General features: G+C 42.7%; 1 protein-coding gene across 3 annotated transcripts in view; it reads left to right on the top strand.

The window, feature by feature from the left end:
• musk (muscle, skeletal, receptor tyrosine kinase) overlaps positions 1–26123 on the top strand; it is a 102235-nt gene that overhangs the window by 14969 nt on the left and 61143 nt on the right.

Below are 26123 nucleotides of genomic sequence, written 5' to 3'. Positions count from 1 at the left end.
ATCAGATAGTCAGGTATAAATTTGATATTGACGCACACACACACACACTACCTCAATCAAATTAATAGCATCGGTAGCTGTTCTACACTTCATCTGGCTGTCAATGAGCTGCGGAATGAAAATTAATGTTCCTTCTCACCCTTTGCATATACAGAACATCCTTCTTGATATCACACTCAATGTCATTCACATGGGAAAGTACCAATAAGAGCGGACAATGAGAGCCAGAGAGACAGAACTAAATAACAAAAATGGCCAGGATTACAATGTATTGTAATTTTAAAGTTGGATTAATATTGGATTTTGTGGAAGAAAGTATGAAGTAATGATAATAATAATAAATAAAAAAACACAACAACAACAACAACAATAATAATAATAATAATAATAATAATAATAATAATAATAATAATAATAATTTATTATTATTATTATTATTATTATTATTATTATTATTATTATTATTATTATTATTATCTGTAATTATATACTATGACCTTGTATGAGAAAACCTCTTTTATCTAATGTTGAATGGATATATTTTTCCCAGTAGCCAAAAATAAACTGTATGGATCAAAACAATGTTTGCTTATGAGCAATTCCATGCAAGTGTCAACCTTGTCATGAAAAAAAAAAAAGGTTTTCCCCAAAATATCGAAACCGTTTCTCCTTTTATTTTTGCGTCAGCAAGTATTTTACAGTGCTTTAAAAATACATAAAATTGTCTTTGTTAATATTTTCAAACTATTTTATTTGCTTTACCAAAATTCCACAAGTGCCAATTTCACAATTGTGACATTCATAACTGAGAGGCATCACTTCCATAAAGATTTTTCTTCATAAATGCAAAAAAAAAAAAAAAGTCAAATAAAATAAAATCAATTGTTTTAGTTCTATAATGAATAAACTTTTATCATTTTGATAAGCATTATTTCTTTTGGTTTGTGCAGTTCATTTCACAGAATTTCTTCAGATTATGTTGTATACTGTTCACTCACTACCTTTTGTCATCACATCCATAACACATGTTTATTTTCTTCATTTAAAATATATACATATTTTTTACAGACTGATATTTTTCTGCTCCCAACTCTGTGGTTAGTTATTTTGAAAAACATAAACAGAATTTTTAATAAAATGTTAACATATATTTTCTTTGTGAATTTAGGTTTTGAGATTTTACTGCAAATGTCACATCCATAACCCTGGAATTGCTCACATGTAGATTACAATTATGACTGTAAAAACATTCTTTCTGCCTAAAAGTTTTTTTTAGTTGAATCAAAAGAACTTTTCTAGTCATCTCAACTCAACATCAGTCAAACTGACTAAAATATGAAGTAAATATCAAGCTATTTTTAACTAAAATTATATAATTGAAACCTGATTAACTGGTTCAAATTAACATAAACCAATCAAAGTAATCAAAGTAACATAAACACATTTGATGTCATGACATTTTGTCACATTTTTTATAGCGTAGTTTTGTGGTCACATATTAGATACACTATCCAATATGAGAGGCATGAGACCTGTCACTGTGATAATTTTAAAAGACTGCACTGTATCTGATATCTTTAAGATATTAATGTGGTCCAATTTTAGTACAAATGTGAATCTTTTTTGAAGGATACTGCCCCTACCTCCTGCACCTTTATTTCTGAGAGTGCATATGTAGGTTATTTATTGACGTGTTTAGAAAGACTCTTTAAAGAAATCAAATGATAAAAACAAGTACTGTAAAACCTACTTGACATTCTGATACTTTCCCATTGTATTTGCACTTTATTGTTGCTTCATTGTTGAGCATGTGGTTTTTGTCATGGTTTTGCATGAGGAAGAGGAGGCGAGGTCCCAAATGCAGAATATGGACAATTTTTTTTTTTTTTTTATAAAAGACAAACAAAAACAACTTAAACAACCCCGTGGGGGAAAAACATAGCATTAAGACAAACCGACTTGACTTGACTTGACTTGACTTACACAAGGAAGGCCAATGACGATGGATCAGCCCAGGACAGAGCACACTGGGAGAATAGGGAAAGCAAACTAATAAACTGACAAGTGGGCAGGTGAACATAATAATAAATAATAATAGGATAACAAGGTGGGTAAGACAAGAGGAGCACATGACACACAAGCCATGTGCTCACGTAAAATGGGACTAGAACACGCAGCCAATGAGAGAACTCATGAAACATGAAACACGACACTAAACCACGTGACTGCAATGTAAACACCAGACCACGTGCTTAAACAACACCAACACAAACAGAACGCAAGACACAAGTACACTATTAATAAAAAAACACTTACTGTGCACTCTGCAACTTGCATGTTTCATCCCAGCGCCAACCAAAAATGAAACTAACTAGACTGAGATGCTGAGAATGAAACAACATGCTGCAGACGGAACAAACACAAACACCAGGAAAGGAGAGTGCATCCCGATCCTGCACCGGACCCTAGCGGAGCCAAGACAGCGCTCATACAATGACAAAGACAAACAATTACAGAAAATATGAGTGCTTGACCTGAGAAAAGTCAAGCTGAGCAAAAAATACTGGACAAGACAGGACTAGTGTCTGGACTCTGCCTCCAAAACAGAATTAAAAAAACCAAAGTGGCAGAATCCTGACAGTTTTATGACATAAAAGGTTAATTTCACCTTAGGACCTTCCTCTCCTATGCGTTTAGAAGCCGTTCGTCCCGGGTTCTCAATACCCAGATTTCACTAGCATACATTACCACTGGACGCAGTACTATACGGTAGAGTCTTTCATTGCTTGCTCAGCTCAGCAGACAGGATTTAAAGAGGTGCTGCATGCTGTAGTATGTTTGTTTCCTGCCTTCAACCTCAACCTAAGGAGGATTTATAGACCAAAGCATGACCAAGGTTAATAGCGGATAAGAAATAATGCAGAAGTGGAAGATATGAATGCAAAGCCAAGCCTGGTCACGGATATAAAGAGGAACCGTATAAGATGGCCTGGCCACTTAGAGAGACTGTCCAAACAAAGAGCTGTTAAAAGAGCATGTAAGCTAAAACTAGAAGGAAGGAGACATCTTGGTAGGCTACGGAGGAAGTGGTTAGATAACATAGAAGATGATCTACGTACCCTAAGAGTGCATGCTATGAGAAAGCAGGGTTTGGATCACGAAGGCTGGAGAGGAGTAGTGAAAGAGGGCAGGGCTCTACACAGACCATAGTGCCGCCGGAAGAAATAGAAGGTTAATTTCTACTCAAAAAGATGCATAAAAATGTAGTGCATTTTCAAAATGTGTGTGCATCCTGACATTTCTATTAAGCGTTTTTATGTAAAAGTCCAAAATGCACATACAATTTAAGTGGATAGAAATGAAGAGTTCAGATGCAAAAGCCGCTAAACACCACTTCCACCATGAGCTAATGAGTGAATGCTTTAGGCACGTACTACACCATCAGCAAATAGATTTGATTCAAATCATCTAAATCCCAGCATCAGCGCATTCAGAAATAGCAGTTTGTATGTAAAAGCCGCTAAATCCCACTTGCCTTTGACAGCAAAAGCCGCTATATCCCAAGAACCAATCAGAAGCGCAAATCCAATCATGTTTTTAATGTAGCAGCGCGCTGATAGGCTAGCTTTTATGAGGAGACATACAGTATTCTGTTTTCAATTTCGATAAAAAAAACAGAGTTTGATGAACTGGATGAACCAGTCTAACTGTCAGTAAATGGCAAATGAAAACGTCCCTTACAAGAAAAAAAAAACAAAATGTGCAGTAGGAAGTGTAACATGCATTCAAAACATAACAGTGTTTTTACGCAGCGACGTTACTTTGACTGAGTCCGATTTACTATACAATAAACTGCAACTGCATTTTAAAAAAGACAGAGTTAAGATGCTGTTCTTTTATCACACGTGGATGCTATGAGGATAAACATGGGACCAAGACCTTAAGTATGGTGAGAATGAATGAACGACAGCTTGTAAAACTACTTTGTGTTTTATTTGCTAATTTAAGCTATTTAAAAAAAAAAGATAAATATAATGCATAAAACTTTTAGTTTATATTAGCCTACTGCATATTAACTGTAGATCTGAAAAGCTTTTTATATTAATAGACAATGCACAGATATTGATGTTTCACAATTGTTTTACAATACATTATTAGAATCTACCAAGCTTAGTTTACAATATTTGCAGTGTTTACATTGTTCTACTTACATTAAATCTAAATCATGAATATCAGAAATGACAACAGATTGTTAATATTTAATTAATGTCAGTTTTTATGATATGGATTAATGCACTTACTTTACAGATTTCATTCATTCATTTTTCTTCTGCTTTTTCTCTGGTTTATCACAGCGGAGTAACCCGCCACTTACTTGACAGATTTATATATTTAAAATTTCAGGTGGTTTGTGTAATGTGTTTTATGATTGGCAAAATACTTTCTATTGGCATCTTCATTTTCAATTAATTACACTGTCTTGTTCCAATAGGTGGATTTAGAGGATTTTGCATAAAAAGCAGAGGTGGATTTAGCTGGTTTTGGCGCAAAAGAAAATTTACCCTGTTAAAAAACAAAGAATTGTCTAAAGTGACATTTAAAAAAAAAATAATAATAATAAGTATTTTATTTACTAATTACTTTATTATTAAATATACATTTATACTTCTGAACCTTATCAGAGGAACCTAATAAAAAATGCTTATTTACAAGAAAATGTCTGATGGATTTAGAGGTTTTTGCATTTGAACTCTTAAAATAGTAATGCTTTGGTCTACGAAAATTATGATGTCTAAAAAATATCTTCATCAACAAGCCTTTCCCATAGACGAGACAATTTTCGTTGACAACTGCACTAAAATGTTATTAGTTTTTGTCGACCAAAACTAAGCTAAAATGTCATCAGTTATTATGACCAGACTAAAATAAATGTGACCAAAACTAACAAAAACGAAAATGACTGCTTTACGTCACACTGTGAAAAAATGTCTGTGATTTTAACAGTAAAAATTTGTACAACACATTACAGTGAAAACTTGTGAAATGATTAATAGCTTATTTCTGTACAAAATACGGGAAATAACGGTAACAGATCTGACCTTTGTTTTCGAGAAATTAACCAGACTGTCTGAAATCCAACCATACACCCTTATTCACTAGTCCCTAAAATTGGTTGATTAGTTTAGTCTACTAGACAGAGTGAATACTCACAAATAGGTGACTTCAGACTATCAAGATTACTCTTGTAAAGCATTTATAAATCATAGTACAACATTAACTAATGTATTTTTACAATACAAAGTTGTGCTTGGTAACATTAGTCTATGCACTGTGAGTTTACCTGAACTAACATGAACTAACATCATTTAACTTACTGTAAAGAACATAACTAATGCTTACGTAGATGAGTAAAAACTAATAAATGTTTTTCTAAATGTATTAAGGGAAATATGTATCATTAATGTGTGTTAATAGTAATAAGGTATTATTAGTATTAAATGTATAACTAATTGTTTGTTCATGGTAGTAAATACAGTAAATAACATTAACTAATTGACTATTAATTTTAAAGTGTTACCAATTAAACAAATCAAAAATTATTGATGTTTTATGAATGAAAGTCATGTTATTTATTTACATCAAACAGGATAAATGTGAAGAGTGAGTCTGTGACATAAAACCCTCAGCAGTGTCTTATCCTGAGGTGTTGTTAACAGGTCAGGGCTGACAGTGATGTCCTTGTGAGGAACAGGTGATATATCCGCTGATTCACACGTTGGAAATTGGCAGGTTGTGTCGGTGCAGAGTGTTAATGCATCCCCGTGAGAAAACACAGCCGACAGCAAGTGCCGTTTGCAGAGTCATGCTGTAAATTAACGAGGCTCCGGCCTCACCGATATCACTCATCAGCATACAGGACAGAAAAAAACACCATAAATAGGCAAGAACAAAGCATTCCCCTTTGAAAAAAAAAAAAGCAAAAAAAAAAAAAAAACGATATGTAGAACCAAACTGGAGTTATCAGCTGGACCCAAAGATTTAAAGACGGGTTTTGCAGTTATCAGAAGGACAAACTGGTACTCTAGCAGGCCAATAAGAACGTTCGAGGTTACTAAAGTAACCCTTCGTTCCCCGAGGAGGGGAACGGAAGCACTATAAGTGGATTTGATTTTAAAATCCACGCATTGGGAGGTTCGGTTCAGAAGCTACTCGTCTGAAAGAGTATTGAACGGGCCAATTAAGAATGAATTGGCAGCGCAAGCCTGCGCAGGTGAGCGGCATAAGCAATCAACTGAGTATATAAGCTCACCTGGCGCCAGCAGACGCTATCCTTTTTAAGCTGAAGAGACTTTCAACAGCTAAGGGACAGTCATTATGGCGACGGAGTATAGTGCTTCCGTTCCCCTCCTCGGGGAACGAAGGGTTACTTTAGTAACCTCGAACGTTCCCCTTCGGGGGGAACTTCAGCACTATAAGTGGATTTGATTGTAAAATCCACGCATTGGGAGCCCATTGAAAGCGCCATAATGACTGCACCTTACCAACACCCCCGATGAGGAGATAGTCAAGCAAGCGTGACGCACCCACATCATGGGGGGCGCGGTCCTCCAACGTGTCCCTGGCCCTAATTTATCCTACTTCAACAGAAGTTTTACGGATTTAGATATATTTTTTGGGAAGTCGTGAGCATCTAGATAATTCTAGGAAAATACGACAGTACGTTGGGAAGCGTGCAATCCCGATAGGGAGGACGCTGCGGAGGCCATCCGTTACCCAAGGGGGGATAGATGGCAGAATTTACATATGGACTAGCCCTAAAAAGGGGGAGTACGCATAGCAAAAGAGTGGTTAGCGGGGAGGGAAGACACGGGTCCGCCCAGGGGGGGGACTTAACCGTGGCGGAATAAGCATATGGGATCGCCTAGTGGGGATCACGCATAGCAGGCACCTTTACCCAAAACGCGGGCTGACCAGCGGGCAGACCTACAGCGTAGTGGGCCAGCAAGTGACTCCTCCGCTGAGTCAGTGCTGGGGGCCACGGAGGAATCTGCAGGGCTCACCTGACGGGGAACTTTACTGACAGATAAAAAGGCGCACGTATCTCCGTGTTAGGGAAAATGGCGCAGCAAGCGTGTTTCAACACCCTACCGAATTGTTTCCTCAATCACCAAGGGTTACCTAATACCCTTGAGGAAACCGGCTCCACTCGCAGATTGTAAAACCTTGCAAATGTGTTGGGTGTCACCCAGCCCGCAGCTCTACAGATGTCTGTTAGAGGGGCGCCGCTCTCGGGGGACGCGGCTCACGGCTCTGATAGTGAAAGAAAGGCATCCACAATCTAGTGGGAACTTATTTCGGTACGGCACTTCCCTGCTGCCGACCGCTATAACAGACGAAGAGCTGCTCAGATGATCTAAACTCTGAGTGCGGTCCGGATAATACGCAAAACGCGAACTGGACAATAAGAAGGGCTGGGTCTGCCTCCTCCGAGGGCAGCGCTTGCAGGCTCACTACCTCGTATTAAACGGAGTGGTAGGAACCTTGGGCACATATCGCGGGCGGGGTCTCAGGACGTGAGAGAAGCCAGCCCAATTACAGGCACGAGTCACTGACCGAAAAATGCCTCCGGGTCCCCGACCCTCTAATCGATATCAACGCGACCAGCAGAGCTGTCTTCAGGGACAGAAAGATACTGAGTCGAGGATCGAAGGGATCTGACGCGGCTTGTGTAGCGAGGGCGAGATCCTAAGAGGGCATGAGAGGGGGCGGGGTGGATTAATTCGCTTAACGCCCCTGAGGAACCGGATGATGAGGTTATGCGTTCCCACGGTGCTGCCAGCCACCGCGTTATGAGAGCGGAGATGGCAGCCACGTAACCTTGAGTGTGGAGGGCGACAGCCTGCTCTCCAACTTCTCTCGGCGTAAAGAAAGCACAACGCTGATCTGGCAAATTACGGGGGTCTTCTCAGCGAGAGACACACCATTCAGTGAATAGACTCCACGTCAGGGCATAGGCGCGCTCGGGGAGGGGGCTCTAGCCCGAGTGACGGTATTAGCCACCGCAATCGGAGGTTACCTAAGTCTTCCTCGCGTCTAAAAATCTCTTCAAAGATCGGCGAGGGTGCCAGGTGGTGCCCTGTCCCTGAGAGAGTAGGTGCTCTCTCGAAGGGACTGCCAGGGGAGGGCTATCGCGAGGGAGAGCTCTGACATCCAGGTCCGGTTGAGCCAGAGGGGCGCAACCAGCAACCTGTTTCTCGTCCTCCCTGACCTTGCACAGTAACTGCGCGAGCAGGCTCACTGGGGGAAACGCGTATTTGCGCGTGCCCCGAGGCCAGCTGTAAGCCAGTGCTTCCGTGCCGAGAGCACTCGGTCAGGGAAAGAACAACTGGCAATGAGCGATCTCGGGGGAAGCAACAGATCGATCTGGGCTTCCCCGAATCGCGCCCATATCAGCTGAACAGACTCGGGGTGGAGTCTCCATTCTCCAGGACGCAAGGCTGCCGTGAGAGCGCATCGGCTGCACGGTTGAGCTTGCCTGAATATGAATGGCGTGCAGCGATTTCAGCCGCGGATGACTCCAGAGGAGCAGACGGCGGGCGAGCTGAGACATGCGGCGAGAGCGCATACCCCCTATACGGCTGATATACGCCACCGCCGCCGTACTGTCCGTCCTGACCAGCACGTGTTGCCGCTCCAGCACCAGAAAAAAACGGTGGAGAGCGAGGAACACTGCCAACAGCTCCAGGCGATATGCCAATGCAACTGGGTACCTTTCCACAGGTCCGCAGCCGCATGCCCGCAACGCACAGCCCCCCAGCCCGTGTTGGAAGTGTCTGCTGAAACGACAACAAGACTGGACGCCTGTTCTAGAGACACCCAGGCCTGTAGGAACGAGGGGTCGCTCCAAGGGCTGAGGGCGCGGCGACACAGCGCAGTAACAGAGACTCGGTGTGCGCGCGCGTGCCATGCGCGTCTGGGGACTCGATCGTGAAGCCAGTGCTGAAGTGGTCTCATATAGAATAATCCGAGCGGCATGAAGCGGCTGCGGATGCCATATGCCCCAGGAGCCTCTGAAATAGTTTCAGTGGGACCACTATTTACTGTCGAGCTCTCTCAGACAGTACAGCATCAGCTGAGCGCGCTCTCCGGAGAGGCGCGCTGCCATGGTGACCGAGTCCAGCTCCAGCCTGAGAGAAGAGATCCTCTGCACGGGGGCGAGTTTGCTCTTTTCTCGGTTGACCTGAAACCCCCACAGGTGGAAGTGCCAGAGCACTTTGTCTCTGTGCATAATCAACTGCTCCGAGAGAGGGCAAAAATCAGCCAGTCGTAAAGAAATTGAGTATGCAGATGCCCGCGAGCCGAAGGGGCGCTGAGGCACCCTCCGCGGGCTTGGTGAGGACCCGCGGAGACAGAGAGAGCCCGAAGGGGAGGGCTTTGTATTGCCAAGCTCGACCTTCAAACGCAAACCGCAGAAACTGTCGGTGGCGAGGAAGAGTGGAGACATGGAAATACGCGTCCATCAGGTCTAATGCTGCAGACCAACCCAGAGGACGAACGCACCGGAGGATGCGCTTCTGCGTGAGCATTCTGCAGCTTGTGCAGGCAGCGGTTCAAAACGCGCAGATCTAGGATTGGCCGTGACCCACCGCTCTTTTTGGGCACGATGAAGCGTGGGCTGTAAAACCCGCTCTCCATCTCGGCTGGAGGGAGCGGCTCGATTGCATCCTTCGCCAGGAGGACAGCAATCTCCTCTCGCAAGACAGGGGCGGACAGGGGGCTGACCCTGGTGAATACACACCCGTGACTTGGGGGGCCGTTTCGCGAACTGAATCGCATAGCCGAGTCTGATTGTGCGTATGAGCCACCGCGAAGAGCTGGCCCGCGCTAACCAGGCAGGCAGAGCTCTCGCTAATGGACTCATCGCTACAATCGCTGACGTACCAGCAGTGGGGCAGCGCGGAGTGGGTGTGCTGATCCGGGAAGCTCGCGGGTCCCACGGAAAAGCTGGAGGTGAGATATTTGTTCTCACTCCAAACCCGAGCTCCGGAGGGGAGGCTCGAGGGGTGGGAGAAAGGAGACCGTCCTCCCAGCGCTCGTGAGCCACTGGCGAAACGCACCGAATCTGCAAGCTAGAAAGCATAGCGTCCCAGACTGGCAGATTTCGGGCTGTCACATCTGGGGAAGTGAAAAGTGCCCTTTCATAATGTTTTCATGGCAGTAAAAAGTGCCGTTGGAAATGGGGCCCCGCCCTCCAGCGGGGAAAGAGCAAGTTCCCTCTTCTCCAGATGGCCTGTCCCAGGGGCGCTTCGCGGTCCGTTGCCGGACTTAGCGGCGTTCTGGGCAGGGGGGCTGCCTGCTTCCGAGGTGCCCGACGCGCTCGCTTCGCCGGAGGCGTGTGCGGGGGCGGAGCAGCTCTCGTAGGCGGGCGCCTTCGGCGAGGAGCAGGTATGAATGGCACGGCGGGCGGAGCGGGCTACGGACCGCCGATAAGACATCACCCACCAACTGCTCTCTCACCGCCTTGAATTCCTGAGTGAATTCACAGACAGTGTCGCCGAACCTGGCTGGGGATATGGGGAAGTCAAGAAAGCGGACTTTGTCGACTTTGCGCATATCAGCCAGGGGTGGCGCTCCTGGACCACTAATGTGGACATCGTCCTCCCCAACGCACACGCAGCGGACTCAGTAGTCCGAAGAGCTAAGTCGGCGGCGGTGCGAAGCTCGTAAGCCTGGGTTGGACCCACCCTCGTGCTGCTCGGCCAGCGCCTGCGCTTGGTAGCGCTGGTAGGTGGCTATCGCATGCAAGGCGGAAGCAGCCTGGCCCGCAGCTATGTAAGCTCTAGCTCCGAGGGAGGCAGATAACTTACAGGCTTTGGATGGGAGACGAGGCGGACCCCGCCAAGAAGAGGCGCCGCGCGGATTTACCGCCATCGCGCACTCAACCTGAGGAATCGCCACATACCCCCTGGCTGTTTCACCGTCAAGAGTGGTTAGGGTGGAGGAACACGCAGCACGAGCAGAAAAAAGTGCTTTACAAGACCGCGTGAGCCTACTGTGCACCTCCGGGAAGAAGGGAACGCCCCTCTAGTCGGTCCGGCCGCGGAGCTGGGGGATAAACCATCTCCAACCCACGGCCGAAGCAGCCCGGGAAAGCACGGCTAACATGTCCGTTTCAGGATCCGTAGTGACAGCGCTCACCAGCCCGAAGGGGGCGAGCGGGTCTGGATCATCATCGGACAATGAAAGCCCACCCTCCGATGTCGCGGTGGACATCTGGTCTCCGGTGTCATCGGGCGTAAGGGCTACCATCTGTTAGACGGATCGCTTCCCCCGCCCGAAGCTTGGATAGAGCGCTTAGAGGAGCGGGAGGTCCGCGGGCCCGTGGGCGACGGATTATCTCTCGCTGAAACCCTCAGATCTGCCCGAGTGCCCGCTGCAGAGCAGGGGACAACTGGGGTGGTTCACCCTTTTGCAAAGGCTAACCGCGATCTTGCGCAACAGTCATGGCATCGCAATGACGACATGAACTGCCCGCGAGCAGCGCATTAACATGCTGGACCCCCAGACATGCAACGCAGTGCCCGCGCCCATCATCCGAGGACAGGAAACCACCGCATCCAGAAACGCACAGTCGGAGCGCCGTCCTGATAAGGACGTGCTGCACGACTGTGTTGCTCTTTCTGTGAAGTTTGCAACTTTATACGCACCGCTCTGGAGGACCGGACCCAAAGAACGCCAGGCAAGGGAGAAACCCAGCTCGACCGTCTGCCACTGCGTGTACACACTCTGGACCGGGAGAATGCTCTCGTTCGCTCAGAATCGCTGGTCACAGCAGGAGGAACCCTCATCGACTCGATCAGAAAGTCTCTGAAGCGAAAAGGATAGCGTCTGCTGGCGCCAGGTGAGCTTATATACTCAGTTGATTGCTTATGCCGCTCACCTGCGCAGGCTTGCGCTGCCAATTCATTCTTAATTGGCCCGTTCAATACTCTTTCAGACGAGTAGCTTCTGAACCGAACCTCCCAATGCGTGGATTTTACAATCAAATCCACTTATAGTGCTGAAGTTCCCCCCGAAGGGGAACAGATAATTGGCCAGATTTACTAATAGTTTGCATCAGCACAAACAGTTTTTTTTTTTTTTTTGCCATTAAATCAGTGCTTAAATGTGCAAAAATTAGATTCCAAATTAGATCCCTTCAGATTTCTCTTTTTTTCTATTTTATTTGAAGTGTACCAAGGCCTCAAGAGAAGCCAGAACAGGCAGAGTCATGCTGAATGACACAATTAAACTGTCAATGTTCAATGAAATATCTAAACAACATACATATTTAGTGTCTAAACTGTATTACTTTGTACTATATTATTTATATATTTTATTACTTTGCTCATCCCCAATGAGGGGTAGGGTTTGTGGGCACATGCCTCATTTTATAAATCATACATTTTTACACAAATTAAATAGTACATATTCCAGAATGAATTAGCCACATTGATGACAATAGCTACATTTCTTCATGAGATTGGGCAAGATAGTTTCATCAGTTTGCAATCTGTTCTCCTTGAGCTTGAACTGTTAAAAACACAAACATTTGTCAAAATGTACATCTCGTTCATAATCTACAATTCTATCTCATGACAATTCGTAACTTTTTGATTTAGTGGGTAATTCGCATGAATTCATACAATTTAGTATGATTTGCTCATCCCTCAATGATAGGGTTTGGTCCCATCCCTCCTTTTTAGGGTCATACATTTTTGTACGAGGAACTTAGACCATAGGGGCCCTATCATACACACGGCCCAGGTGTGATTCAAATATTGTTTGCTAGTTTCAGCATGACGCAAGTGTCGTTTGGACATGTTGCACGCTTTTTAAATAGCAAATTAATTTGCGCTCATATTTGCACCCATAGGCATTCTGGTCTAAAAAAAGGAGGTATGTTAAGGCTCATTGCTGGTCTGTTGCTATTTTAAGGATCTAAAATAGCCCGCTCAATAGACCAGCTAAGAGAAGGTCTTAAAGCCAGCGCAGAGTGCGTCAGTTGTGCGCTTCGCTTAAACATTGCTTAATACACACAGGGTGTGCAATACGCAGATATATTAACAAATGAATTAAAGGAAAAACAATATTACAAAAAATTAATTATTTATACATAATTATAAAAACCACTACCTTCATGCCTTCTTCACCTTTGGCTTTTTCAGTTTATTCATGATAACTTGCTTTTGTTTAATGTTATTATTATTAGTAGTAGTATTTATTATATGCATATTTATATTTGTTTTATTAAAAACAAGCTTAGATTTGTCCACTTGTCAGGTTTTGAACCATATGGGGCATAGCATGTGTATTTGGAACTAACTAGTTTTTTGATTACTCTTCATTATTACTGTTGTTATCTATTCATTTGCTGGAAATTAGAACTGAATTTAGAAATAAAATTTAAACTAATTAATTATGTAGGCTAATGGATGTCTGTGCAAACTACATGTTTCTTTATCCATGGAAGAGAGTGAAAGTAAAAGTGAAATTTAACAATGAGGAGGCTCATCTCTCATTCTCGCACTACAGATGCTCTTTTTACCTGTTTTCTTCCCAGTTAAGCGCTAAGTTTTTCCACTTACAAACTCCGTCATGTAAATAGCAAATGCGCCATGGCACGACACAACTGACTCTTAAAGGGAATGAGAGATGAGACTCTGATTGGTTTATTCTCAAAACACACCTATAACTCATTAAGGGAATAAGCTCAACCCTGTTAGGCCATGCGTTGCAGCGCAAAGTGGACTTTTCTATCTCTAAAATAGCAAAAGTGGATTCAGACACGCTCTTAATGCTTTTGTGCCTTGCGCCTTGAACTTTGCGCCAATATCGTTAAAATTTAGCCCTATTTCTAAAACGTGATCTGTGGAGGGTCACAGCTCTGCAGAGTTTTGCTCCAACTCAAATCAAACACAGCTGATCCAACTAATGAAGGTGTTCAAGACTACTAGAGACTATTAAGCAGGTATGAGTTGGAGGTGGTTGGAGCTAAACTATGGAAAGCTGTTTTAATAATTTGTAGGAAGACGTCAGCAGACACTGTTGTGAAAACCTTGGAAACATGCCATGGTTAACCCTGAGCAAATACCTTAAAACTCTGTTGTTACATTTAACCCCACTTTACTTTGTGCCCTGTGCTCCTCTAATTCAGAAATAGCGGTAAATCTTTTTGACCAATTCAAGAGAAAATTACTTTAAGTAAACGTAAAAAAAAAAAAAAAAAACATGTGCTGAGCTCCCGGGTACTGCCCAGTATTAAAATCTTTTACCTTTGGATATCATATAAAACATTTTCGTCATTGTCTTGCAATCACTTGTCATTTAGCTTGTCTCTTTTTTGAATATGTAAATTATTGGGCCAATAATAATAAAAAATAAAATAAAACAAGTAAACATTAATTTATTCATTCATTTTCTTTTGGCTCAGTCCCTTTATTCCTCCTGGGTCAACACAGCAGAACGAACCAAACCTACTTATCCAGCATTTGTTTTACACAGTGAATGCCCTTCCAGCTGCAACTCATTACTGGGAAACATCCATACACATATAAAATACAGCCAATTCAGTTTATCCCATTCACCTATAGTGCATGACTTTGGACAACGGGGGAAACCAGAGCACCTGGGAGAAACCCACGCGAACACAGGGAGAATATGCAAACTCCACACAGAAATACCAACTGACCCAGCCAAGGCTCGAACCAGCAACTTTCTTGCTGTGAGGCACTGAGCCATCGTGTCATCCAAATTAGTAAACAAATGGGCCAATGTAAAACTATAAGCTACATTTTTGTTCAGAATGGGTACCATAGCTATTTTTTGTTAAGTAGCCTTACTTCCATATGGTAAATACATTTTCTTAGCCCCTCCACATCATTGTGTACAATCGCCACCATCCCAAGCCAACTTTGTCATTCCTGGTCAACTATGCTAATTTGAACTGGGCTTATTGCATTGGTGAAAATGTACTGTAAATGAGATGTTCAAATTGCCGGTATGTTATTTGAAAAATATTGCACACCTATCTGGTTTGCACACCGATCATTTATTTATGGCAGCCTGAAAAGGCAATATTGTCAACCTGTTTAGTATTGTCTCTATATAAACAAAAAACAAACAAACAAACAAACAAACAAACAAAAACACCATCAACTAAAACATATCTGTAATGAAGTTTACGACCATTTGGCCGCCGAGAAGAAGTTGGCGGAAAACCGACGCAGTTTTTAAATTATTTATTTATAACATGAACGGCAGCTCCTCACGGAGACTGCCATCCAAACCAAAACAAACGGAAGGCAGCTCCTCACGGAGACTGCCGTCAAACTGAAAACTAAAGTAAAACAATACAGTATACCCGGGCCCGATCCTCTCTCGGCTTCCTCTGCCATCGTTCCTCCTTTTATAGTCCAGAGCTCCTTCCGTGGGATTCGAGGCCGGTGCGCACCGCAGGTGCATCCACTTACGCGGTGGCCTCATTCCATTCCCATGGCACTCGGCCACGCCCCCTTGCCACAACATCATTCTAGTAATATAATAACGTTGCCTTTGTACACATATGTGTTATGTTCACATGCGAGTAGTTGACCACCGAAACAACATAGATAAACTACAGGATTAGTCTGCACTGAGCGGATGTTTAGTGTTTTGACACGGGGTGCTATTTTACATTAATTGCTAGAAATATGATTTTGCTGTCATTTAGGATATGTTCAAGTCACAATTATGGTTAGGGGTGGATTCAATGTTGGGGCTTCTTTTGATAAAAAATATGCTAGTACAAATGTGAGTTCATACAAAGCCATTCATTTGCAAAACAAATATGACATGCAATTTTAAATTAAAATATACATTCGTATTTGAATCAAGATTTAATTTTTTTTACAATTATTGGTACAGCTCTTTATAATAGCCTCAAAGGATTATACATGTCTCTTTTATTTTTAATGCCTTTATTTTATTTGTGGTTTATATATAAATCTGTATAAGTTTGAGAAGACAGCGTACAGGGATACATGCGTGCACCGTTGAGGGCGCTTTGAGAAAAGAGACATTGTGTGTTCATAAGAGAAGAAGAGTCAGATAAGTGATTCAGTCTGTAAGTGAACCGTTCTTGTAAATGAATCTTTGTTATTGTTCAGTCCCGAATCGTCACAGAAAAAAAGAGAAAAAAGACAGGGGCAAATAAATCTACAGAAAATCAAAAGACTGTCCTATTCATTGTTCAAGGAGGCAACATCTTATTAGTAATATTGTTGCAGTGTAAGACATTGATAAAAGGTTAACAAATACTTTTTATATTGTACTTTTTATTTTTTATAATATGTTATATTGTGTGTTTTTTGACACATTTGGTAATTTGGTAATTAAAGAGTTAAAATCCTATCGTTTTATAAATAATTTAGTAGTTTTGAACAGGATTGATTTTGATTAACTGATTTATGCAAAAATATACTGAAAAAAAAGATGTATTTATTGCATTTTACAGCAGTTTAATTTATTGGATGTTTTCATCTCTAACATAACAAAAGGGTAGTTAATTGTCGAGCTTCCCCTTTGGATGGGGAACTTCAGTGCTATAAGTGGATTTAATCCATGTATGGGGATTTAGTTTAGAAAGCAAATCTTCTAAAAGAGTATGTAAACGGGCCAATGAAATGCCAAATGATTTGGCAGCGTTAGCTTGCGCACCTGATGCTTGTTGCAATCAATTTAGCATAAAAGCACAGCGAAAGCAAGAAAAGGCATCCTTTTTCACTTCAGAGACTTCTACAGCCTTCTGAGAGAGTCGATGAGGGTTTCTCCTGCTGTTATTCAGCGATTTTGAGCGAACAAGAGCGGTCTCCCGGTCCAGAGTGTGTACACTTGACGGCAGATGGTCGAGCTGGGCTTCTTCCTTGCCTGTCGTTCTTTGGGTCCGGTCCTCCAGGGCGGTGCGTATGAAAGTTGCAAGTTTTCTAAAAGAGCAACACAGTCGTGCAGCATCCTTTTCAGGATGTCGCTCCAACCATGCGTTTCTGGATGTGGTGGTTTCCTGTCCCTGGATGATGGGCTTGAGTACTTCGTTGCATGTCTGGGGGTCCAGCATGTTAATGCGGTGCTCGTGGGCAGTGCATGTCGTCGTTGTGATGTCATGTTTGTTGTGCATTAAGGATCATGGCTTGCCCTTGCAAAAGTGCGAACCACCCCAGCTGTCCCCTGCACTGGCCCGGGCACTCGGGCAGATCGGAGGGTTCCAGTGGGAAATACCCGTCACCTCCAGGCCTGTGAACCTCCCACTCCTCCAAGCGCTCCATCCAAGCTTCAAGTGGAGGAAGCGATCCGTTTAACCAGATGGTAGCCCTTACGTTCGATGACACCGGGGACCAGACATCTACTGCTGCATCAGCGGGTGGGTTTTCATTGTCCGACGAGGATCCAGACCCACTTGCCCCCTCCGGGCAGGTGAGTGATGTCAAAAAGGATCCTGAAATGGACATGTTAGCCGTGCTTTCCCAGGCTACTTCGGCCGTGGGGTTGGAGATGGTTTATTGCCCAGCTCCGCGGCCGAACCGACTAGATGGGTGCTACGTAGAGGATAAGAGCACCAAGCCTTCGAAGCCTCTTGTCCCCTTCTTCTTGGAGGTGCACAGTGGGCTCACGCAGTCCTGAAGGGCACCTTTTTTTGCCCATGCTGTGTGTCCCTCTGCCCTTACCACTCTTGACGGTGGAGCAGCCAGGGGGTATGAGACGATTCCTCAGGTTGAGCACGCCATTGCGGTCAATCTTTTTCCGCGTGGCGCCTCTTCTTGGTGGGGTCTGCCTCGTCTCCTGTCCAAAGCCTGTAGGTTTTCTGCCCCCCTCAGAGCCAGAGCTTACGAGGCTGCAGGCCAGGCTGCTTCTGCCTTGCACGCTATGCCCACCCACCAGCGCTACCAAGTACAGGCGCTGGCCCAAGCTTGCTTCACGAGCTCCGCATCACAACTGATTATGCGCTTCAGACCACTAAGTCCTCTACATGTGCATTGGGGAGGACGATGTCCACATTAGTGGTTCAGAAGCGCCACCTCTGGCTAAACCTGGCTCATATGCCCAAAGTTGATAAATTCCACTTTCTTGACTCCCCCATACCTCAGGCTGGCCTGTTTGGTAACACCGTCGATGAATTCACCCATGAACCCAGAAGTCCTTTTCCACTTCCCCGGATGTGACAGCCCGAACTCTGCCAGTTTGGGACGCTATGCCTTCTAGCTGGCAGGTTCTCTGCATTTCGCCAGTGGCTCACAGGCGCTGGGTGGACGGTCTTCCTTCTCCCACCCCTCGAGCCCCTCCTCCGGTGCTCTGTTGAGAGGTGAGAGGGAATCTCTCACCTCCAGCTCTTCTGCGGGACCCTCGCGCTTCCCGCATCAGCACACCCACTCCGCACTGCCCCACTGCTGGTAAGTCAGGGATTGTATCGATGAGTCCATTAGCGAGAGCTCTGCCTGCCTGGTTACTGCAGGCCATCCCTTTGCAGTGGCTTATACGCACAATCAGACTTGGCTAGGATTCAATTTGCAAAATGGCCCCCCAAGTTCACAGGTGTGTATTACTTTAGGGTTAGCTGTCTGTATGCCCTGTCTTGCAAGAAGAGATTGCTGTCCTCCTGGTGAAGGATGCAATGAAGCCGGTCCTTCCAGCCAAGATGGAGGGACTGAAAAGACCTGATAGACCTGAAAGACATGTACTTCCATTTCTCCATTTTTCCATGCCACCATCAGTTTCTGCAGTTTGCGTTCGAAAGTCAAGCTTGGCAATATAAAGTCCTCCCCTTCGGGCTCTCTCTGTCTCTGCGGGTCTTCATCAAGCATGCGGCGGGTACCTTAGCACCCATTTGACTCACAGACATCTGCATACTCAATTATTTCGATGACTGGCTAACTTTAGCCCACTCTCGTGAGCAATTGATTATGCTCCAGCACCTTCACCTGTTGGGGCTTCAAGTCAACCGAGAAAAGAGCAACCTCCCCCTCGTGCAGAGGATCTCTTTTCTTGGGCTGGAGCTGGACTCGGTCACCATGACAGCGTGCCTCTCTAGAGAGCGTGCTCAGCTAATGCTGAACTGTCTGAGAGAGTTCGACAGCAAAATAGTGGTCCCACTGAAATTATTTCAGTGGCTCCTGGGGCAAATGTCATCCGCAGCCACTGTCATGCAGCTCAGATTGCTCCATATGAGATCACTTCAGCACTGGCTTTACGATCGAGTTCCCAGACATGCATGGCACATGGGCAGACACCGAGTCACTGTTACTGCGCTGTGTCGCCACACCCTCAGCCCTTGGAACGACCCCTCATTCCTACAGGCCGGGGAGTCTCTAGGACAGGTGTCCAGTCATGTTGTTGTTTCAACAGATGCTTCCAGCAAGGGCTGGGGGGCTGTGTGTTGCGGGCATGCAGCTGCGGGACCGTGAAAAGGAACCCAGTTGCATTGGCATATCCATCGCATAGAGCTGTTGGCAGTGTTCCTTTCTCTCCACCGTTTTTTTTCCAATGTTGGAGCAGCAGCACATGCTGGTCAGGACGGACAGCATGGCGGCGGTGGTGTATATAAACCACATGGGGGGGTATTCGTTCTCGCTGCATGTCTCAGCTCACCCGGCGTCTGCTCCTCTGGAATCATCTGTGGCTGAGATCGCTGCGCGCCATTCACATTCCAGGCGAGCTCAACCGTGCAGCCGAAGTGCTCTCATGGTACCCTTTACGTCTCGGAGAATAGAGACTCCATCCCGAGTCTGTTCAGCTAATATGGGTGAGGACACAGGAGGATGAGAAAGAGGTCTTGCTTGTTGCGCCCCTCTGGCCCAACCAGACCTGAATGTCAGAGTTCTCCCTCCTCGTGACGGCTCTCCCCTAGCAGATCCATTTGAGAGAGGACCTACTCTCTCAGGGAAAGGGCACCAACTGGCACCCTTGCCCTGATCTTTGGAACCTCCACATGTGGTCCTTAGATGCAAGGTAGACTTAGGTAACCTACCGACTGCGATGGTTAATACCATCACTCAGGCTAGAGCCCCCTCCACGAGGTGCGCCTACGCCCTAAAGTGGATTCTATTCACTGAATGGTGCATCTCTCGCAGAGAAGACCCAGAAATTGCCAGATCAGTGTTGTGCTTTCATTCCTCCAAGAGAAGCTGGAGAGCAGGCTGTCGCCCTCCACACAAGGTTTATGTGGCTGCCATCACCGCTCATCATGATGCGTTGGCTGGCAGCACCGTGGGAAGACATAGCCTCATCATCTAGTTCCTCAGAGGTGCTATGAGAACGAATCCATCTCGTTCTCATGAGCCTGCGTTCAGATCCCTTTGAACCACTTGACTCAGTATCTTTAAGATTTCTATCCCTAAAGAAAGCCCTGCTGGTAGCATTGGCATCGATTAAGAAGGTCGGGGACCTGGAGGCATTTTCGGTCAGTGACTTATGCCTGGAATTCGGGCCAGCTTACTCTCACGTTGTCCTGACACCCCGCCCAGGATATGTGCCCAAAGTTCCTACCACACCATTTAAAAACCAGGTAGTGAGCCTGCAAACGCTGCCTCCAGAGGAGGCAGACCCAGCCCTTTCATTACTTTGTCCAGTTTGTGCTTTTCAAATTAATCTGGACTACACGCAAAGCTTTAGATCATCTGAGCAGCTCTTCATCTGTTATGGTGGTCGGCAGAATGAAAGTGCCGTATCGAAACAGGGGTTGGCCCACTGGATAGTGGATGCCATCTCCCTCTATTACCAGAGCCAGGGCGAGCCGTGTTTCCCAGGAGTGCTTGCGCAATCCACTCGGAGCATCGCATCCTCTTATTAGGTAACCCTTGGTGATTGAGGAAACAACTCGGTTAAGATATTGAAACATGCTTACTGCGCCATTTTTTCTGTCAGTAAAGTTACCCGCTTAGTAGAGCCCTGCAGATTTTTCCATGGCCCCCAGCACTGACTCATAGGAGGAGTCACTTGCTGGCCCTTTACGTTGTAGGTCTGCCCTCTGGTCAGCCCGCATTTTGGGTATAGATGCACGTGATCCCCACTAGGCGATCGCATATGCTTATTTAGCCACGGTGCAGTCCCTCCCCACAGGCGGACCCGTGTCTTCCCCCTCTGCTAACCATCTTATTTTATGCGTACTCCCACTTCTCATCCATATATTCTGCCATCAAATCTCCCCATTTGGGTACCAGCTGGCCTCTGCAGCATCCTCCACATCGGGACTGCACGCTTTTCCAACGTACTGTCGTATTTAAATTCCTATAAATTATCTAGATGCTTGCGGCTCCAGAAAAATATATCTAAATTCGTAAATTTTCTTTGAAGTAGGATAAGTAAGGCCCAGGGATCACGTTGGAAGACCGTGCCTGGCTGTCCTCTCATCGGAGGCGAAGGTAGGGTGCAGTCATTATGGCGTTTTCAAAATATTTCACCATACATGGATTAAATCCACTTATAGCATTGAAGTTCCCCATCTGAAGGGGAACGCTCTGGTTACTAAATAAACCCTCGTTCCTCAAGGAGGGGAACAGAAATGCTATATTACATTGCCATAATGTTTGTTCCTTAACTGTAGGTATCAGTCTCTTCAACTTAAAAAGTTTGCCTTGTCTTGCTTTCGCTGTGCTTTTATGCTAAATTGATTGCAACAAGCATCAGGTGTGCAAGCTGACGCTGCCAATTGATTTGGCATTTCATTGGCCCGTGTACACACTCTTTTAGACAATTGGCTTTCTGAACGAAATCCCCATACATGGATTAAATCCACTTATAGCACTGGGTTACTTTAGTAACCAGAGGGTTTTTAAAAAACTCAAAGTATTTTCTAAATATATGTGTCAAAATAAAAAATTGTCACCAAACATTTTTACATTTGCTAAAACACAGAATAAGATATGGCCAAATTAAGACTCAAAATCACCCCAAAGTGGATGAAAACATTCCCAACAGTACATAAGGGTTAAGGTGTTTTAGCTAGGTTAAACAAAGTGTTGTCTTGTTAAAATTGAGATGAAGTCCTTTCTACTTTTTAAAATGCCATTTACACAAGATAATGTAGACAGTGACACTATAATTCAAGTATGTGATGTTAATGTTCTAATCAGTAATTGTATTCCGTCTTGGAAAATATATATTTTATTTTGTACAATCTTAATGTTAATTTCCTGCAATAATGGCTGAAAATGAACTCACACTTGTTGTATTTATGTATTATATTCACATGTGCTGCCTTAGCAACCAACTGAACTATGTTTAAACTGAAGTAGGCTACTAAAACTGTTAAACTAAATTAAAAATAACTTAAAACTAAACAAGAATACATACTACTACTACTATTACTACTACTACTAATAATAATAATAACAATATAACTGAAAAAAAAGACTAAAGACTAAAACACTGGTGTACAACAATATTTTTGTTCTTGTTGTCTTGCTAATAATAAGACAAAACTGAAAATAGCACATGCATCATATGTGCCACATATGTGACATGCAGTAATTACATTAGTGAGCACAATATAGAGCGTCCAAATTTGGTCCAGATTAATCTGAACATGGTCAAGCTTCTGATCTTGTCAAAGGTGTTGGAAATTGAATACAGGTTTTTTTTTTTTTTTTTTCTTGGGGGTACAGCAAGTGTTATTTATTCTGCAATGATTCCTTATGGAAAAAAATAATCTTTAAAAAAAATATCTAAAAAAATGAATATCTAAAAAATAATAAAGTGGGATTGCAAAAGAGAGCTTCCTGGACTTGACGTGTCTTGAGGTTACAGTGCCAGACTAAACAACATGACTCCAGTTTAAACATGTATTACAAAAAGACAGATAGAAAAGTACAACAAATTGACCTCACATTTTTATAGGGGATGTTTAATGCTGTTTTAATGAATCTTAAAACAAACATCATGTAACTTTAAGAGCAAACATTTTAGAACTGAAACCGCAATGTCTAGATAAAGTTTACTCTAAATGGCTTTAACAGGGTAAATGTAAAAAGTTTAATAAAGAACAGTTCTTGCTGCTGTTAAACAGTCTAAATATTACCTTGTGTATCTAAAATGAATGTAATTCTTGCAAGCAACAGTTTTAAAACCTGAGCTGAGAGCTCAACTCAATGTAGTATATAATTAGTGCTATACTTACGAAAAACATTTATAAATATCGATTAAAATCAACTATGACTTTACTACAAATTAAAAATACAGTTGAATCACGAAAACCACAAATTATGGTATTGCTGCATTGAACAAAGCTTATGCATAGTTATTTTGAAATAAAACTGTAGTTATACAATGATAATAAATGCTTTTACTGTAATAAATCCATGTCTAATACCCAAAGGAACGATTGATTATAAGAGTTTGTTGTTAGCATATTGCTAAGCTAAAAACACATTTTTTTTTTAATTTTGGCATGTTTTTGACAACCATCCGATTGGAATGTTATCACTCGATTGAATGGGTGTTATCAGTGGTTGTCAGCTGATAAATACAGCATCAGATAGTAGAGGCCTTCTGCGCCTACTGGTAGGTTCAGAAGGCTGTTATCATCCATCCACATGGTTAATCAGCTATAGATATCATACGGCTGTGGCCGGAATTATTTATATTATTTCTTAAATTTCTCAATAATTGTATTTTATTAACACCTACCCCTACCCCAACCCTAAACCCAACCGTGACAGTAATATGAAAACAGATCTGGATCTGGAGTCTTCTCTATTTGTATAGCTGATTAACCATGTGGATGGATGATAACAGCCTTCTGAGTCTACAAGTACCAGCAGAAGGCTCATACTGGCTCATGACTATCAGCTGATAACCACTGATAATGCCCATTCAATAAAGTGGTAGCATTCGAAGTGGGTGTGATAAGATTCAATTGTGATAATTAAAATATAGTCAATTTAGAATTAAATTTGCTCTCTCTGCTAGTACACACACGTTATTTCCCCATTTACAGCCCCCCTCTCTTTATTTTTTAAATGTGCCAGGGTAAAAAAACAAATAAACAAAACACAATATCTTATGTAATATTGGAAGAGTTCAGATTAAAAAAACCTCTAAGTGCCATCTGAAATGTTCTTGTTTTTTTTTCAGGCTCCTGCGTGCATTTTCAATAATTTCACTTGAATAACTTCACTTTTATTTTCATGGCATTTAACATTAAATAACTCAACACTAACATAAACAAAAATTTCAGATGACACTTTGATTTTGATTTTGCATCTGAACTTTTAATTTACTCTAGGTACATATTCCTTTAATTATATATATTGATAAGGAAACAAGACAAAAAATAATAAAATAAGCTTACTTGTTAAAGATATTTTTAAAAATTATTTAAATCTAAATTATTAAAATTACATATCACATATCACAAACATGTTGATTTTACTATTGTAATGTGATGGTACGCCGGCAATGGAGTGTGGATCCAAATGCAGGATTTATTATGAGAATGGTCAAGCAAGTCAGGAACAAACAGAAGTATACAGGAAATCCAGAGCCATGGTCAGAAAACAGGTGGATGGTCAAAAAGCAGGCAGCAGACAGGAATAAACTAACCAACAAAGCAACAATCAAAACACGACAAAGGAAGCCAAACGAAATGCGCTGTAATGCCACAAAACTGTAAAACAAGACGCAGCAACTTATATGTGAAACAAAGGGGTTTAAATAGTCCCAATAATCAATGATCATGTGTATCAGCTGTGTACGTGTGTGTGTGTGTGTGTGTGTGTGTGTGTGTGTGTGTGTGTGTGTGTGTGTGTGTGTGTGTGTGTGTGTGTGTGTGTGTCCCCAAATGACTGTCAGCTGTGACACACTGATGGTGATCACAACAACTATACTACACATCACATTGCATCACATTGCTAAATAATTAAATCAATCAATCAATCAATCAATCAAGGGAATAAAAAACATGTCATTCATCTAATTTATTTATTTTTTTCTAGCATACCATGATATAAGTCTAACATCAACATGATAATTATCAAGGTAAATGTCTAAAAAAGTTAACAAAAAAGGTATTGGCACTCTACAAATAGGTATATTATTTGTATATTATTATTATTTATATTATATCTATTACAACATAATCTTACAGCCAATCATAACATTTTGATTTAGTGTCTAATTTATATGAATTAGTACAATCTCATCTACATTTCAGTAAAATTTAACCACTTTTCTGATTACATTTAAATAGTCACATTTCCTTGTGAGATCTGGCAGACAAAAAGTTATTTACTTATCATAATATACATCCAAAAACCCATGGTCACGTTACATCTCTGAAATTCATGGTTTATTCCATGGTAAACATAAAAAAAAAACAACAACAAACAAACTTGAAATTGCTATGTGTCATTAACCAAAAACATGGCTGTGCTATGACACACATTTAAAGTCATGGTACTGCATTGTTTTAGTGCACTCTGTACTCAGTCAGTGGAGGGATGTGCTTTTATCAGCTGGAGTTATTTGTAGGAAAACATCAGGCTTGCACTGGCAGCAGTTATTTCTACTGAAAACATATTCTCCCTCTGTGACCCTGTCTGAGCCCGGCTGTCTGCGGTGTGCCCAAAACTGTTCAAAATGTCAAATATTTTGTTGTGAAAAGTTTGTTTCACAAGAGTTGCACATGTCTGATTTATAATTGAAGGTCAAATTGCTTTTTTGTAATTTTCGTCTGTCATTTTACATGATATCATTACAAAAAATAAAAAAAAATAAAAAAATTGTCACACTTTACAATAAGGATCATTAGTTAAAGTTAATTAATGCATTTACTAACATGAACAAACAATGAAAAATAAATCTACTACTGTATTTGTTCATGTTAGTTAATGTTAGTTAATAAAAATACAGTTGTTCATTGTTAGTTCATGTTAACTCATGGTGCATTAACTAATGTTAACAAGCATGGACTTGGATGTTAATAATGCATTAGTAAATGTTCAATTATGATTAATAAATGCTGTACATGTGTTGTTCATGATTAGTTCACGTTAGTAAACGCATTATCTAATCAACCTTATTGTAAAGTGTTACCAAAAAAAAAAAAAAAAAAAAAA

The sequence above is a fragment of the Danio rerio genome, chromosome 10, assembly GCF_052040795.2.
Source record: "Danio rerio strain M-AB ecotype USA chromosome 10, GRCz13ab, whole genome shotgun sequence".
Classification (NCBI taxonomy): domain Eukaryota; kingdom Metazoa; phylum Chordata; class Actinopteri; order Cypriniformes; family Danionidae; genus Danio; species Danio rerio.
The sequence above is the reverse complement of the archived record's forward strand: the minus strand, read 5'-3'. Positions and strand labels throughout refer to the sequence as shown.